At 34.7% G+C, this 18,571-nt stretch overlaps 1 pseudogene; it reads left to right on the top strand.

Moving 5' to 3' along the window:
* Nucleotides 1–971: 971 nt before the first annotated feature.
* Nucleotides 972–17,704, top strand: LOC144256245 (protein Spindly-like; annotated as a pseudogene).
* The last annotated feature ends 867 nt before the right edge of the window (nt 17,705–18,571 follow it).

Below are 18,571 nucleotides of genomic sequence, written 5' to 3'. Positions count from 1 at the left end.
TTTTCTTCCAATTCTATTTTCTAATGTATTTAATTATTAAGCTGTTACTTATTATTTTCCCCTCTTAGAATGTAAGTTTAATGAATGAGTAACGTTGCCAGTTTTATGCCATAATGATCTGAAGTGCCCAGAATGAAGCCTAGCTAATGGGGCATTCAGTAAATGTTTGTTAAATGCATGATTCTATAAACTTAAGACATAGAGAATCATCTGATGCTCTATGAAAGCAAAGTCCAGTTTCAGTTTGGCTTAAAGGGACTAGGGCCAAAGAGGAAGGGACAATAAATGAGGTTAAGTTAAAGTACAGTTATCCTATGTATAAAGTTGTAAGGCTTAGCCTGGAAATTGCTCTGAACATAGTTTCTATTTTACATACTCTGTTAAGAGTAATTAGACAAATACTGTGAATCTGTTTCCAATGAAACAAATACATTCAGCAAAGTAGTACTACTATAAAAAATAAGACAGGATATTCTTTACTTTATCTTGTGAGTCTGTTTTAAAACTGTCTTTTTTACTCTTAAGCAGCAGTCATGCATGCATACCATAAAGTTTCTTGGTTTCTGTCATTGCTCTCTTTTTACTTTGATTATTTTGAAAGTAACACAATTATGAGACTAATTCTACCTTAGTAATTATGGACATCTAATATATAACAATTGAATAGTTTCCTAATGTTGAGTTTCTTAGGAGCACAATTGAGTGTATCTTTTTTTTCTGTTCTTTTTGGTTTGGTCTCAACTCAAGTAAAAAAATTATCAGAACAATTTTTGCTCTTAGAACAAGAATGCAAATTTGACTCCTTACAAGTCAGGAATAAAATCTTAATATTATGTTTTTATATGATAGTAGCACTGGGGATACATGGTTCCTTTATTATTGGTTTTATTGTAGGGGTTTTTTTTGTTGTTGTTTAAGCTCAAAAAATTGTATTTCTTCTATTTATACTAGTCTAAAAACAGGAAAAGAACATGGAGGCAGATATTGCAGATCTTCGAAGCAAGCTCAAAGAGATTGAAAAAGAGCGTCTAAAAGCTGCACAGTATGGTTTACAACTATTGGAGAGCCAAAGTGAATTGCAAAATCAATTAGATAAATGTCGTAATGAAATGATGACCATGACTGAGGTAAGACTGTGGATTCCTCTGTTTATGAGGTTGTGCTTAGCTATTGAAGGTTTATTTTGTCTAGCAGTAATTATTTTATTTTCTGAAGATCTAATTTCCTATCTATGCCATTTTCATTAAAGGTGAATAAGTTAATGAATTCCTGATATTCTTTCCAAAGCAGTGTGTTCTGAATTTCAATTATGTTTACTCTATCTACCACAATTTGCCTACCATATTTATCACTAAGTTTTGTTTGTCCACACTCTACATAGGTGACCTCACTTATTTTGGAGCTTTGAATATCATCTAAATGCCCCCATAGTAGTTTAGCAACCTAAACTGTTTAATTAACAATTAATTAAGAGTTCAAGGGAGGAGCAATAGTCCTCCCTTGAACTCTTAATTAATGTATTCAATTGCCCACTTAAGAGTTTTTCAAACTTGATATAAACAAACAGAATATTTAATTCCCTGTCTACTAATCAAACATTCTCTGTCTTTAGCTTATTTATTTAGTAAATTGAATGACATTCAATTGCTTGACCCAAAAATCTAGAAGTCTCACATTTAGTCCACAAATTCTTAGGGACATGATTTATAAAACATCTATCTTAGGCCACTGTCTTCTTTCTCCCAGCCTTCTAACCAGATTGCCTGCTCCATCATTGCCATTCAGATCATTCTTTCTCAACATAGAATCATTCTTTCTCATGGGAAAGCACAAGAGATTATGTCATCTCCTTTCTCAATCTGCATAAGGCTTTCAATTGTATTTACAAAAGACAGTCTGAGGGTTTATACATCCCTATGTGATTTGACTTCTGCTGGACTTTTGCAAACATAGGAAACTGCTTTTCCTTGTTCAGGCTATCCTAGTCTTGCCTTATGGGTTTATATGAGCTCTTTCCTCCTGCTTAGTTGTTCCTCACCCACTCTTCATAGATTGAATCCTCAATCTTCAGATTTCAGTTAAATGTCACTCATAGAGACCAGCCCTAACTAAAGTTGGCATCACTCACTCTTTTGTGGGGGGAGTTCAGGGGGTATAGTTACCAGGGATTGCACTCAGGGGAACTTAAGCCACACCCCTAACCCTGTTTTGTATTTTATTTAGAGACAGGGTCTCACTGAGTTGCTTGGCACCTTGCCTTTGCTGAGGCTGGCTTTGAACTTGTGATCCTCCTGCCCCCCTCCTGAGCTGCCAGGATTACAGGTGTGCACCACTGCACCTGGTAGCATCACTCACTCTTAATTCTTTGCAGTACTTATTATCTCCAGGATTGCAAGGTCCATAAGAATTTTGTCTTGTTCACTGCTATATTCTCTAGTGCTTTGCACACAAATATTTATTGAAAAAATGAATAAATCAGTTTAATTTAGTAAATCCTCAGTGGTATAAACTAAAATTGAAAATTATAAATATAGTACTTTTGGAGAAATAATGTTACTTGTTTTAGGTCTTTTTTCTAGTTTCATTTTATCTTATACTTTAAAGCTTCATGAAGGAGTTTGAACTAATACTTCTCTGTCAATGCCTTCTACAGGGTAGTGAAGCAATTACCATTTCTCTATCATGGACTTTACCATACACTAGGCCCCCTCCTTATTTCTGGTTTCACTTTTCTTAGTGTGAATTACCTCTGGACAACTGTAGTCTAAAAATATTACATAGAAAGTGCCATAACTAAATAATAAATTTTAAATTGCATGCCATTCTGAATAGTGTGAGGAAATCCGGTGCCATCCTACTTTATCCCACCTGCTCCACCTCACTTCCTCTCCTCACCTAGGCATAGTACAATGAGATATTTTGAGAGAGATCATATTCACATACTTTTATTACAGCATATTATTATAATTGTTATTAGTTATGTTACCAATCTCTAACTTGCCTAATTTAAAATTAAAACTCATCAAGATAAGTGTGTACATATGTATATATGGAGTTTGGTTCAACTTGTGGTTTCAGCTATCCACCCAGGGTCTTGGAACATCCCCTGCATATAAAATGCAAATGATATCTGATCGTGTGTGGAGCTCAGACACCTGAATGATCTGACTAGTTAAACAGTTATTCACTTCATGATGTTCTCTGCATCAGAACGTAGTATGTAAGCATGTGTCCTAATACTTTAAAAACCAATATAGACATTACTTCCTTCAGGAAGTGTATTCTGAGCTAGCACTTACCAGTTACTGTGACTTAATGTAATTGCTGAATTGTGTGTTTATTGTTCCTTTAGACATTGATCCTCCTTGAAGTCAGGCATCATTTTTTATATTTATCTGAGTTTCTCTGTTACCTGGCATATTTTCTGGGTTCTTAGCAAGTATGTGTGGAATAGATGGAAGGTTGAATGCCTAAGACCTTGTTTCTGGTCTTTTGTTACCAAAAGTCCCTTTACTTTTTCATGTTCTCTCTCAGATGGACTCCAGATTTGAAGGTTGTGCTATCAAACTGTACGAAATAATAAGTAGCTTATTTTCCTAATCGTCAAACAAATGCCTAGTTTTGGGTAAGCATGAGATAAGACATGCTGCTGTGACAGTTGATAATGCAGCCAAAATCAGGGACATTTTAATGTAGCCTGATGGTACTCATCATACAAAGTTTTATTCCGATTTTGGAATCCAGAGAATGCCTCCCCAGTTACGTTTTGCATTGCGGGTTACTAGGGCATCAGAGCCCCAGATTGGAAAGTGGTAACCTTGCATCTTTTCTAGAGTTGATGCCTGTACTAACTTCAGCCTGAGTGTTTTTGACATTACTGTACTTTCAGAATATACCTTAGGGATTCACTAAAACTGATGAGCTACAAAGTTATTCCAGATTTAACATGTGTTTGTACCTCAGAAAGCAGCAAATGTATGAAACAAGAATAAGCCAGTTGAAGGTGAGAACTGATTATATGTAATAGCTTTAAGTGATTTTTTATGTAATTGAATTGTAATTGAATCTATTTTCAGAATTATGAACAAGAAAAATATACTCTTCAGAGAGAAGTTGAGCTCAAGAGTCGCATGTTAGAAAGTTTGAGCTGTGAATGTGAAGCTATTAAGCAACAACAAAAAATGCAGCTAGAACAATTAGAAGAGCAGCTAAACAGAAGCCATGGACAGAAAGTGAATGAACTAAAAAACAAGGTTTGAATATATGTATGTTTTCAGAGCAAAAATACCCCATGTTGATGCAACCATCTGTTAATGTAAGGTGATAAAGATTTTTCTCAAGTACCACTGTGAAAATAGCATAGATCAGTTTTCTGTCATTTTAATGTTGAGAGTAGAAACACTGAGAAACAAAAACTTATAAAATGACTTATAAAAGTGAGACTTGTATCAATATAGCCTTCTAATTACATATAATTTTCCAATTTTGATAACAGCAATTTTCTTATGATCCATTTATTTAGTAACTACTGAGGCATCCTTGGTCATAGTCAAGCAGTCTCCTTTCAGAAAGAGTGGTCCCTTAGCCTTTACTGCAGCTAGTGGTGTGCTTTGTAATTCTGTAGAACAAATCAGTAGTTCCTTATAAATTACTATATATTAGTATTGATACCTTATAATTTATTTTTTGAGGAAAAACATGATCCAGTTCTCAAAATATATTTTTAAGGGAAATCCTATTTTTTATCTCCATATTATTGATGAGAAAACCAATGTTTAGGTAGATCAAGCAAATTGGACAAGGTGAGAGCTAGAAATTGTCAGTTGTGAATTGAAGCAAGTCTTCCTCACACCAAATTCTGTGTCACTGAGTGTGTACATAATCTGATGACACATTACATACTAGCTCCACTTCATACATAAACACGAAATAGACAACAGCTGTTCATGAATGCCCATTCCTTTCTAGCACCCCCACCCATCCAGCCGTCAGATTGCTACTTAGGAATCCAGAACTTCACCATGGCTCCTCTTCGTGTGGCATCCAGACTTTTACAAACCCTTTCTTTCAAAACTTGCTTGACTTTTTATTGTCTTCTCAGAAGTCTCTTTCAATTTTTAGATTTTTTTATGTAACTTCTTCTAAGATTTTTTTCCATGTCTGTACTAGCTATACTGCTGCCTTAATTCTTTATTGATTTAGCTCTAAGTGTTTTTCTATTTTTAGTAATGAAATCACATATTTGAGTTGGTTTATTTTTTCCTAATAGATGGTAAAACAAACAAATAATGCTTTTGTGAAATACATAGTCATCCTGCACATTACTGACAAATAGTCTAGCTTGTCTGGAACTAATCTGGTTTTAGACAGTAACGACTGGTAATGATGCATTTTCATTTCTCCCAGTGGGTTTTTTTTTTTTTTTCATGTAGCTTTCATTACATAAACAAATTTAGCAGTATAGGGCATATTTTTTCAGGGCCTGAAGTAAGGACCAACTGTAAAGATGGTTTAGGTGGTAGAGCAAAGAGTATATCAATACAAAATTTTCGGTCTTACTGATGTTCTTAAATCACTTTTGCCAAAAGTTTGGCTTTTTTCCCCAGTATCTTCTCTTGCTTCTCATGTTGAATTCATCAGCCTGTTGTGGGGATTTGGCCAACAGAACCTTGATGTAGGCTGCTGTGGCTCTAGTCCCCACCATCCCCTCTCCCCTAGACTGTTGTGGTAGCTTTCCAATCAGGCTTCTGCTTCTGCATGGCTGGTCACAGCAGCATTTACACAGCTACACAGTGCTTCTGGTAGCTTTAATTCATCCAAACTACTTGGATGGCTAGAATGGACTGTTTATAAAACAAGGTAGGTCACTATTGGAGTGTCCTTGGAAGCTCTACTAGTCTCTTGTACAAGTTTGGATCATTCAGTGATATTTTACAGAAAGAAAATACCTTTTGATTTATAAAATTGTGATTTTTTTTTATACTTTAGATAGAAAAACTGAAAGGAGAGTTAGATGAATCTAGGCTTAGTGAAAAGCAGCTAAAGCACAAAGTAGACCACCAGAAGGAACTCCTGTCTCATAAATCGGAGGAAATACGGATGATGTCTGAGCGAGTCCACGAAAGCATGTCTTCAGAGATGCTGGCTCTTCAGGTTGAGCTGACTGAAATGGAAAGTATGAAGGTAATTTTTATGGCATGTGTTTTCTTAGATTTTTAAATTTTTCTTTTGCATACATTTTATGTGTTTTTATAATAATTCTAATGAGCTAGTGTGGAGGAAGAAATGTTTTTTTGACCTACTTTGATCTAACTATCCAAAAAATGTTTTATGTAGTTTAGGAGAATTACTTTATTTAAAAAAATAGTATTAGGTGACCTGATTAAATAAGGCAGACACAGTACCTTTAGATTAATGAAAGCTCTGAAAGGACATAGACATTTTCTGATCCTAGTTTGTGTCATAATATAAAATGTTAGTACAGTGGAAGTTGAAATTTGTGTGAACATAGATTTTTCATTTCAGACTATGAGTCATTAAAAATTAAAGCCCTGAATTCACAGTCAGAAAGAGCAGTCTCTAGAGCCTTTTGTTTCGTTCCCTGCTGAAAAATTAAGTAATTTTTAAAATTTTAATAGGTATCTGACAACTTTGACAGGTTTTTGTAGTTTTAATTTGAATGTGAACCACTACAGATAAGTTAGCTGAGCAGCTGCTAAATGAAAGCATTTTCAAGAGAATTTTGTCTTTCGATTTCTGTTGAATAGAATGCTCTCAAGGAAGAAGTGAATGAACTACAGTACAGACAGGAACAACTAGAATGTCTTAGTACTAACTTAATGCGCCAGGTAGACCGACTTAAAGAAGAAAAAGAAGAGCGGGAGAAAGAAGCAGTTTCATACTATAATGCCTTAGAGGTATTATGATTACAGTAGTATTGTTTCCAGTTTTTAAATTGTTTTCATGCTAATTTAATCTCTGTTAGCTAAATTGTTTTCTTTTGAATTTAGAAAGCTCGTGTAGCAAATCAAGATCTGCAGGTGCAATTGGGCCAGGCCCTCCAGCAAGCCTTGGATCCCAATAGTAAGGGCAACTCTTTGTTTGCAGAGGTACTTACAAGTATTCTAATAATTGAATTGGGTAAACTATTGTTTCATTTAGTACAAGAACAATTAAACATATCAATGTTTTCCAGGTAGAAGATCGAAGGGCGGCAATGGAACGCCAGCTTATCAGTATGAAAGTCAAGTATCAGTAACACCTATTATACAGATTTACTTCAGCTAAAGCTTGAGAACTTAAAGTAGGTGTCTGGGTTGGCAGATGGAAGATAAAGACTTTTTATTTATTTTAATAGATGGTATTCATATAATAACAAATTTTTAAGTTCAAATTGCCAAAAGAAATTTCCACAGTAAAGAAAGTCAATAACATGTCTTTGTGTAATATATGAGTTTTATGCAAGATTTAATAATTACTAATTACTGAAGAATACGTTCAGTAAATAATTTGTGTTTAGCTTTTTAGATTGGTAAGTAAAAAAGACTTTCATATAGAAAATATTCTTATAATCCAAATTTTTCAAGAATAAGTATCTCATAACTTAAAGGGAATTTATGCATGAATCACCTTGGAATAATGCATGAATTTTGGCAGCGGGGGAAGCTATTGTTAAACTTTAATTATTTGTTGTTTCTTTGTTACTAGAAAACCCAAAGAAATATATTTTTAACCAAGTGTTCAAATATAAAATTAAAGATTCATCCCACTAAGTTATTCACAAAATTATATATTAACATTCCTTGGTTCTTCTTTTCTGTTACTGTAGCAAAGAAAATGAAAGCAGCAAAAGTGAATTGTCCATACAGCAGAGGAAAGCATTGTTTGAGAGCCAGTGGGCCCTGGATATCGAGCGAAAACTTTTTGCAAATGAAAGATGCCTTCAGCTTGCAGAAAGTGAAAATATGAAACAGAGCTAAGCTAGATGAATTAAAGCTGAAGTATGAACCTGAAGGTATGCAAGTTTCCTATGTTTTTGTCTTTTAAGTCCTAAGTACCTCTGAGAAAGTGTATCAACATTTTTTTCAAACTATAGCTTTTAGCAAATCTCATTACAAACCAATTTTTCGGTTATCAATCTGTAGTTAATAAGGGAAATTTACAGCTGAAAAATTCAAAGGGAACTGGGTATGCATGAATGTGATATGTGGCTTTTTAGGATGTCTAGGCTTCATCATACTGACACTTGAGGCTTATCCACTTAAAATCGTAGCATGTTGTCATACCGAAAAGTTAAATAAGCAGCTAATGTTGGAAGTTATGCTAATTCAGATTATTTATAGAAGATCTAAACACAGTTTAGGTTTAAGTGCTTGTGATTATTCTTCCACCGATGAAAGTCTGAGGAGGCATTGCAGGATTCAGACTCCTTTTGTGTTTGTCTGCCACCATCCCATTGAGCAGAGTTGATTTATGTGGCCTTGCTGTCACAGCAAGGCAAGATTGAGAAAATTCAATCTTGATTCTCAGGGGCCATGTTCCAACTAAATATTGGGAATTCTATATTTTTTATTGACATATAATAATTGGATATTTATTATGTTTCTATTTATATATACATTGTGTAATGATTAAATGAAGGTAATTAGCATGTGATCACCTTAAATATTCATTCTTCATTGAGAACACTCAACTTCTACAAAATCAACCTAGTTTGGATTCCACAGATGAATAGGAATGTGTAGTGTTTGCCTTTTTGTGCCTGACTTATTTCATTTAACACAAGATCCTTAGTTCATTCAAGTTGTCACAAATGACAGGATTTCATACCTTTTTTTATGAATGCATAGTATTCCATTGCTTATACATATCACATTTTCTTTCTCCATTTATGGGAGTTCAGATATCTGGAAAAACACACACACACACACACACACCTAGTATTGGGATTTCTGGGTCACATGTTAATTCTATTTTTAATTTTTGAGAAACTTCCATACTATTTTCCATAATGACTACTAATTTATAGACCCACTCACAGTATATGAGAGTTCTCCTTTCTCCATATCCTCACCAGAATTTCTTTTTTTTCTTTTGGATAATAGTTATTCTAACTTGGGTGAAATAGTTTCTCATTGTGGTTTTAATTTGCATTTTTCCTGATGTTTAGTGATTTAGTGGTGTTGAAAATTTTTTCGTAAACCTCTGTATTCTTAGAAAAATGTCTGTTCAGGTCTTTTGCCCATTTTTAAAATCAGATTATATGAAGGTTTTTGCTATTGAGTTCTCTTAGTTCCTTATAGATACTACATAGTAATGCTTTGTCAGCTGTATAATTTGCAAGCAATTTCTTCTATTCTGTAGTTTTTCTTCACTTTGTTGATTGTTTTCTTTGTTATAGAAATTTTTTAGTTTGATATTATCCGGTTTGCTTATTTTTGCTTTTGTTTCTCCTGCTTTTGAGGGATTGTCTAAAAAACCTTTGCCCAGACCGAGGTCGTGTAGCATTTCCCAATGATTTCTTCAAGTAATTTTATAGATTTTAGTTGATTTTTGTATATGATAAGAGAGAAGTCTGGCACAAAAAGACAAACACTACATGATCCTATTCATCTGTGAAATTTAAAAAAGGTTGATTTTGTAGAAGTTGAGAATGTTCTCAATGAAGAAACAATGAATATTCATGGTTCTACATGTGGAGATCCAGTTTTCTCAGCACCATTTATTAAAGGACTGTCCTTTCCCCAGTATGTGTTCTGAGCTCCATTGTTCTCTTCACTGTTTTTGTGCCCGTACCATGCTATTTTGGTCAGTTTAGCACTGTAGTATATTTTGAAGTCAGGTACTAGCATTGTTCCAGTTTTGTTCTTTCTGCTTTTTAACTATTTGAAATTTTATTGTTTAAGACAGGTTAGGATTATTTTTTTCTTTTTCTGTAAAGAAAATTATGGAATTTTGATGAGGATTGCATTGAATTTGTAGATTGTTTTGGGTAGAATGAATATTTTAACAATATTAATTCTAGTTCATGAATATGAGATATCTTGCCATGTTTTTCTGTCTTTTCAGTTTTCACCAGTGTTTTATGGTTTTCACTGTAGAGCTCATTCATCTCCTTGATTAAATTTTTTCCTAGGTATTTTATTTCACTTTTTTTTTAAAAAACATAGCTTTTATAAATGGGATTACTTTCTTTATTTCTTTTTCAGATAATTTGCTATTGTTGAATGGAAACACTACTGACTTTTATATATTGGCTTTAGTATCTTATATCCTTACTGTATTTATTAGTTCTAATAGTTTTTAAGTAGAGTATTCAGAATTTTCTGTAAAAGATTGTATTATCTGAAACAGGGACGGTTTCCTTTACAATTCGGCTGCCTATTATTTCTTCCTTTTATCTAATTTCTCTAGCTAGGACTTCAAGTTCTGTGTTGAGTCATAACAGTGAATGCTGGTGGCATCCTTGTCTTGTTCCAGATCCTAAAGGAAACACTTTGATTTTGACCCTGTTGAGTATGATGTCTGTGGGTTTATCATCTATGGCCTTTAATATACTGAGATGTGTTCCTTCTATGCCTAATTTATTCAGAGTTTTTATTAAAAAAGGATGTTAAGTTTTGTCAATTTTTTTTCTATTGAAATGATTGTATGGTGTTTGCCCTTTTGTCTGTAATGTGATATATCAGCTTGTTGATTTGTGTTTTAAGCCATTCTTAGATCCTAGGGTTAATTCCATTTGATTGTGGTATTTAATTATTTTGATATGCTATTGCCTTCTGCTCTCCAGAAATTTTTTTTTCAGGTTTTCCAATTTGTTTGTATTTACTAGTTCTTAAAATTCTTTGTTTCTGTGGGGTCAGTTTATGTTTCCTTTTTCACCTCTGATTTTTTAAAATTTATTTGAGTTTTTTTTGTTGTTGTTGTTGTTGTTTTTGTCTGGCTAAAGATTTATTCATTTTGTTTATCTTTTCAAAAACCAATTCTTCATTTATCTTTTATTTTCTTTTTTTCCTCTATTTTGGTTATTTGTGCTCTGATCCTTACCATTTCTTCCTTCTACTAATTTTGGTCTTATTTTTTTCTTATTTTTTTTCTAGTTTATTGAGATGAGACATTGAGATCTTCCTTCTTTTTAAAAAAAATTTAAATTGTTTTTGAACCTTTATTTTGTTTATATGCAGGGCTGAGGATTGAACCTAGTGCATCTCACGTGGTAGGCAAGCACTCCACCACTAAGCTGTTCTCTTCCTTCTTTTTTTGAAGTAGGAGTTTATTGCTATAAACTTCCTTCTTAGAACTGCTTTTGCTGAAAGCATAAAGTTTTGGCATATTTGGTATATTTTCATTTTTACTTGTGAAAAGAAATATTTAAATTTATCTTTTAATTTCCTCATTGACTTATTGGTTGCTTCTAAGTATGTTTAATTTTTACATCTTTGTACAGTTTCTGATGTTCTCTTTTGTGGCCTGACATGATACCCTTGAGAACATTTCATGTGCAGTTGAGAGGAATGTGCTGCAGCTGGTGCATGGAAAGGTCTGTAACTTCTGTTAGCTCCATTTGGTCTAGAGTACAGTTTAAATCTGATGTTTCTCTGCTGGTTTTCTGGCTAGATGCTCTTCCATTGCTAGAAGTGGGCTGTTAAAGTACCTTATCACTGCAAAAAAATTGCTGCCTATCGCTCTACATTTAATAATGCTTGCTTTATGTATTTAGACATATATTTACAATTGTTGTATACTCTTTTTTTTTGTTTGTTCTGTAATGGCCTTGTCTCCTCAGTTTTTGACTTGAAGCATATTTTATTTAAGTATAACCACTCCTACTCTCTTTTGGTTTCCATTTGAATGGAATATCTTTTTCCATTTGTTCACTCTCTGTCTATATTCCTTACAAGTGAGTGTCTTGTAGGCAGAAGAGTCAGATTTGGGTACTGTCATGTAATTACTTGTTTTCTGGTTGTTTTGTACATCTTTGTTCTTATCTTCCTGTCTTCCTTTGTTAAGTGATTTTTTTTTCCTATCAGCATGTTTTGATCCCATGGTTTTTATTTTCAGTCTATCTATTTAAGGTTTTTGCTCTGTGATTACCATGAGGCTTTCACAGAACATCTTATAATTACAACAGGTTATTTTGAGCTGCAACAACTTAATTTCAAAAGCAAAAAAGAAAAAAGCCTTCTACTCTTCAACTCCATTTCTCTCCCATATTTTGAGTTTTTGATGTTAAAATTTACATCTTTTTATATTACATATCCCTTAGCAGATTACTGTATTTGTATTAGTATTGTTCTTTAGGCTTCTTACTAAGGATATAAATGGTTTACATCCCCTAGTTCCCGTGTTATTTTGGATTTATCTGAATGCTCACTTTTACCTGTGGGTTTTTATACCTTCAGATGTTTTCATATTAGACATTCTCATCTTTTTTTTTTTTCTCTTTGCATTTGAAGAACTCCCTTCAGCCTTTCTTATAAGATAGGTCTGTTGCCATGAGTGCATTTAGGTTTTGTCTGGAAGGTTTGTCTTCCCTTTACTTCTGAAGAAGCTTTGGTGGGTACATTATTCTTGGTTGGCAGATGTTTTTCCTTCAGCAGTTTGGATATCATCTCATTCCCTTATGCCCTTTGGGTTTTTGCTGAAAAGTCCACCAGTCATATTGGAATTCCCTTCTGTGTCACTTGCTTCTTTCTTTCCCCTTGCTGCTTTCAAGTCCTCTTTGTCTTTGACCTTTGAGAGTTATTTGGGTTGAATCTGATTGGCAACCTTTGATTATCCTGTAATTGGGTGTTTGTATCTTAGATTTGGAAAGTTTTCTGTTATATTTTTGAATAAACTTAATTCTAACCTTTTGTCATTCTCTAGATCCTCTTGGACACCAATGACATAGATTTGCTGTTTTAATGGTGTCCCAGAGATCTCATGAGTTTTCTTCATCCCTTCTCATTCTTTTTTCTCCTCTGTTTTCAAATAGCCTGTTATCAAGCTCACTAATTCTTTCCTCTTCTTGATCAGTTCTGCTATTAATGCCCACCAGTGGCGTTTTTATTTCATTTATTTATCAGCTCCAGAATTTGATTTTTAAAAATTATTTCAATCTGTTAAATGTCTCCTTATAAAATTTTCTTAATTGGTCCTCTGTTTTCTTGAAGTTTCTTGAGTTTTTTTTTTAAAACCAGATATTTTAAATTCTTTGTCTGCCAAATCATGCATATGAATGTCTTGAGTTTATCTTTGGCAATATGTTTTGTTCATTTGATAAGGACATCTTTCCTTGGCTCTTTTTAGTCCTTGTAACATATATCTTTGTCTCTGCATTGATGAATTAGGTATCTCTTCTTTTTTTTTTTTTTTTTTTTTTTTTTTTGCAGTCTGGACTTGTTTGTGACTATTCTACTCCAGTAGGCTTGTTTAGACATTTTTAACAGACTGCCTATGGTATTCCATTTCAGCATTAGAGGGCACCCTGAGCTCAGGTTAGATGCAGGTTTTTTGACAACTCTGCTGCTGGTGCAGTTTCCAACCTGGATGGACCCATGGGAGATTCATGGAGTACACTCAAGGCATGTGGGAGAGCCAGTCAGGCTCTTGAGTCCAGAGGATCTATGAACCCCGCCTCCAGCAGTAAACATTTCTAAACATTCTGTCTGCTAGCATGTCTCCTCTGGCAGGGATGGAGGGCCAGTGCCAAGTTCTGTGTGCTAGTTCGAGCCCTACTTCTCCTTCCTTCTAGCTGGTCTCAGGAGCATCCCACGGAGTATTCTCAGTGCTTGCTGTGAGCCCATGCAGTGAGACTCCCACAGAGGGACTCTGGTGGTGAGGAAGTCAAATATCTATTTCTTGCTTACTTTTTTCAGTGTACACACTGAGTTCTGGGGGCTTTCTGCAGGTGGTACCATGAAAGCTTGGGGACAAGGAGTTGCAGTAACAGGGAACCTTTCCCCTTGTGGGCTTCACAGTCTAACTTACCTGTTCTGGTTTTCTGAGTTCTTGTGAATGTATTTTTGTGGCATATAATTATTTAGCTTGGTCATTCTGAAGGGGATTTATCACTGGAGATTTCTACCCGACCTCTTCTCTTACTCTAGCCTTTAAGGAAAAATGTTTGGACAGTTATTAGAGCAAGTCACATCACTGAGAAAAAATAGCCCAATACACCCTCTGCCTCTTGTATACTACAAAAAATGAACTTTACTATGTATAAATTTTAAAATAAAAGGCCAAATGTAAAGAAGTCCATGAATGTGATGGTCCTAACTCCCTCCCCTCCCCAAAAGGTATTGTCAACATGTATTAGGTTAAGGATTCTCAACGGGTTTCTGCCCCCACCCTGTTGACAGGCTGAACTCTGTTCATTGTGGTCAATAGTGTGGAAAATGTCAACAATGAGAAGTTTTTTATATTGTTTTAAAAGACTTCTCTTTCTTTTGTCCTTTTTCTCTTCCCTGATCCTAGTAAGCTCCTGTGAGTAAAAATTACCCATTAGGAATTTCAGGGGTAGTGTGCTGAACTGAACACAGCAAAGGGACAGGAGGATGGTTAGTAAATCCAGATGATCTGGGTTTCAAAGGAGCAGCAAGGGATATCCAATATTTAGAGTTTGACTTGTTCTTTTCATTTAGTCCTTGTAACAGACAAAGCAAAGTAAGTATTTTTAATCCGCATTTTGCAGATTTAGAAACCTTAAAATGTAGGATGATTAAATACTTTCCTAAGGTCATCCAGCTGCTAAGTGCCAGACTTGAATCTAAACTCCCTGTTTGCCACTGCATCTTTATCTCCATGGCACCAAGGTCTCCCTTAGGAACCATCTCCCCTTAGAATTTTTTACCAAAATACCACAAGAGAACATTTTATTCATTCCTAGAATTCCTGTATTGAGTTCCCAAGGAAAAATTTATGGTCAAAATAACCTATAAAAGCTTTAATTAATGCAGGCTATGAAAAAGACAGAAAAAGAAATAGATTTCAGTGAGGTGATGAGTGGATTTTGAAAGAATAGAAAAAAGGAAAAGACTTTATGTATAACTGCTCTCCCTTGGTCTGTCTTTTGTTCATTGACTGGATTTTTCTAATGGTTTTCATTCTCAGAGAAAATCGAAGTTCCTATACTCAAAAAGAGGTGGGAGGTGCTACCTCTGGATGTGACCCCTGCTGAAGACGAATGTGCCAGCGGTGCTGCCAGGGAAGGAACTTCTAGATTCCCACCTCACAAGGAGACACAGTCCTGTCCTAACCCTTCAGAAGGTGACTTGCAGTTACAAAAGTCAGTGTCTGCAAACACTCCCACTGCCCCTCTCTCTCCTCACAAAAATCTGCCCGTGGATGTGCAGCCAAAGAAGGAGAAGAAATGTGTGAAGCTTGCTCACGCCTTAAGTGAAAGAAGTGAGAACACGCCTGGCTCTCTCAGGTCAGTGTCCTCTTTTCAAGGCAGCCAGCAGCCCTCCCTTTCTCTCCCTTATCGCTGCATGAGCTATGCTCTTTGTCTCTTTATCTGTCTTCTCAATATTGCATGCAGTCTAATGCCCCAGTTTCATCTGCCCGCCTTCAACTTCTCTAAAACTTTGAGAAAGACAAAAATGATTGCAAGGGGAAAGGACTCCTGAAGAAGGGAGTCATTAGAAAGCCACACATCTCTCTTGTTGGTTTGAATAAATGTGCTATTACTTTTCTCCTGGTAAAGGAGTAGCCATGAAGGAACAATCAACTTACCTTCTCAAAGGTTTTCCAGTAGTCTGAAGACAGTTTAGTTAAGAAAATGTAGGTGAAGTTTTCTATGGCTTTTGATGATGTTTATACCAGTCCTTCAGACATTACTTTTAATTATTTTGACATTTTTAAATATCAAAGGTAATTTGTTTCCATTTTTTCTAAAACATCAAAGCCTCCAATTTCTGCATAATTGAATTTGTGACTTAAAAGAGAAAGTGTCAGATATGTGTATCTGAAGGACCAGTTGAAGGGCCTTGTCCTTTAAAAGGAATAGAAGTGAGAAGGTAAGAGCAAGTGAACAGAGGGAAGAGGATGTAACTGGCTGCAGCTGGAGTTCTGGGCATGCACAGCAGGATCTGGGTAGGATAAACAGAAGTGAGTGAGGGAAATGGAGGGGAAATCAAGATGAAGGTTGTGTAATGCAATGGCAGGTATATTAAAAATAAATACTTTTAGACATGTAAAATTCAAACTTGTTTCTGTGAAAATAGCCAGCTTGGGTTGTCTCCAATGAAATGAGATTTTTAAGGTGCTACTAGGGCTACTTTGTTCTTAGAAAGAAGGGAACAGAGTCAGGCATTTTCTGTGTGCATTTGATCAAAAAAGTAAAACAGTCCATCATATGTAAAAGAACTTTCTTGTATGTTTTATCTGATTTTTCTTTAAATTTTCAGTGCTACTAAATGTACTCAACAATGATAAAACTCTAGCTGCTGTTGTTATTGTAAGGAAGACTAATTATTTCCTTCCTTGAGTTTTTTGTATAATGTTGTAAGTCACATAAAATAAGAGCTTGATATTCTTGAGGAAATGACAAATGGATGCTACCTGACAGTACCCATAGCGCTAACTGTTCTGAGGCAAGTTCCGCAGGCCGTGCATGTGTGTGTGTTGCTCACTGTGGGAGTGTGCATATGACCAGTGCGGGTTTGCGTGGCTCACGGTGTGTGGCCTGTATGGTCTTCCAGAGGTGGATTTCCAGAACCGATCAGTGCATATCTTGCCAGCTATGTTGCCTTCATTTCTTCTTCTGCCCTTTTGTGCTTGAAAAAAATATTGCTTCAATGTATCTAATTAAATTGTTTGACTCAAATTGCATATTGGAAACTATTTGCCTTGCTAGTTAAACAAAAACAAATAAAATACCACAAAACACTTGATTTTTGTGTGTGTGTGTGTGTGAGTCCATCTGCTCACTGCAGACATTTCCAACCTTGTGTCTTGCATGCTTAACTTAGATACATAATCTGAAGATGATTTTATAACAAAAGTGGCTTTTATTGGAAACTTCACTGTTGCATGCTTTATAAATTTAATTGATGCTCTTCTTTAAAGTGTTCCCAGGCCTATTTTATTATCTCCCCACTGTTTATATTTTTCTTTAACTATTCTCCTAGTTGAAACTCAGTTTGAGTATGTTTTCATTGTCTGAGACAGACATCTGTGCAGCCAGGATCCCATGGTGTTTTCATCTTGTGCATGGGCCTTTTGTGTGTCATGTTATCTTTAAAATACTGCTCCAGCATTTCAATTTTTGTGTTATGTGTACTTATCATGATAGATATCTCATCAGATTTAATTCTTTAATCTAGGCCTTAACAGGCCTTTTTTATCAACCTTAACATATTTACCAGACATTTAAAAATTAAGTCTATTGATAAGAATAATTCCTTTCAAGAGTCATTTAGTATTTTAATGGTACTGGAGTCAACTAATTTTTTTTCTTATTAAAAAAAAAAATAGCACCATTCCTCCTTAGAGGCTCAATATATTACGGGGTTGTTTCTCTATTTTTTTCCCTAACTACATTTGAATTCAGAGTGGATACTTTAATGCCTGTAGGTTAGCCGCTGAGTCAATGCTTCAAACAGACGTTAATGAAGGGAAAGAACCTGCAAGCAAATTGGAAAAAGAACCTTGTAAGAAATCACACCCTATTGTATACGTGTCCTCCAAATCCACTCCAGAGACCCAGTGTCCTCAGCAGTAAGGACTTCTCTCTGATCAGAGGGAGGTACTACTTGCCCTGAGGTTACTGAGGAGTTTAGTTAAGAGCCAGAGTGGTGCCAGAGTTCGAAATACTCAAGTCTCCTCATTGTATCAAGAGCCGGGATTTCCATGCTTCTCAACCAGGCTTTCAATTTTGATTGTGATTCTAAGGAGAGTTTCTTAAGTGATGACCCTTCATGGATCTTCTGTGATTCACACTGAATAAACTGTTAACGGAAGAAAGACTATACTTAATTTAAATCTACATGCAGTGTAGTGTCTGGATTTTTTTCAAGTGAAGTGAATATTTTAACCTACCTTCAGAGCCATATATTCAGAGAATGAACTAATATACTGTTATATTTTCGTATGTAATCTTTTTATGAACTTAGTTTTTCATTATATTGTAAAAATAGGAAATTTGATTTGAAAATATATATTGTTATAGATTTTGTCAATGTTTAAAGCACCTATATGTATCTTTATTTATATTCACTTTATGACTGAAGCATATGAGACAAATAATTTTTAAATATAAAATAAAATTGCAACAATTTCTCCTTTGTGTTTTCTTATTCTGTGTGGATAACAGGATATTATCAAAAAAGAATAAAGGTGTGGTCAAAAAAAGAAACTTCAGGGATTCTCAATTCCTTGATACCTATGATCTTACATATAAATATATGTATTTTATATATAACTTTATATTTTGTGAATATATACCTATATATTAAAAAGATTTAATGCTAAACTTTCTAAATGAATATAGATTGGTTCATAGCAATTTCATGTATATTTTCTATAGGTGGGTGAATTAGGGTTCTTCCATGTACATATACCTACATATTTTCACATTCATTCATATTCA

The sequence above is a fragment of the Urocitellus parryii genome, chromosome 7, assembly GCF_045843805.1.
Source record: "Urocitellus parryii isolate mUroPar1 chromosome 7, mUroPar1.hap1, whole genome shotgun sequence".
NCBI classification, from domain to species: Eukaryota; Metazoa; Chordata; class Mammalia; order Rodentia; family Sciuridae; genus Urocitellus; species Urocitellus parryii.
Note: the sequence above shows the minus strand (reverse complement) of the source record. Positions and strands in the feature narration are given on the sequence as shown.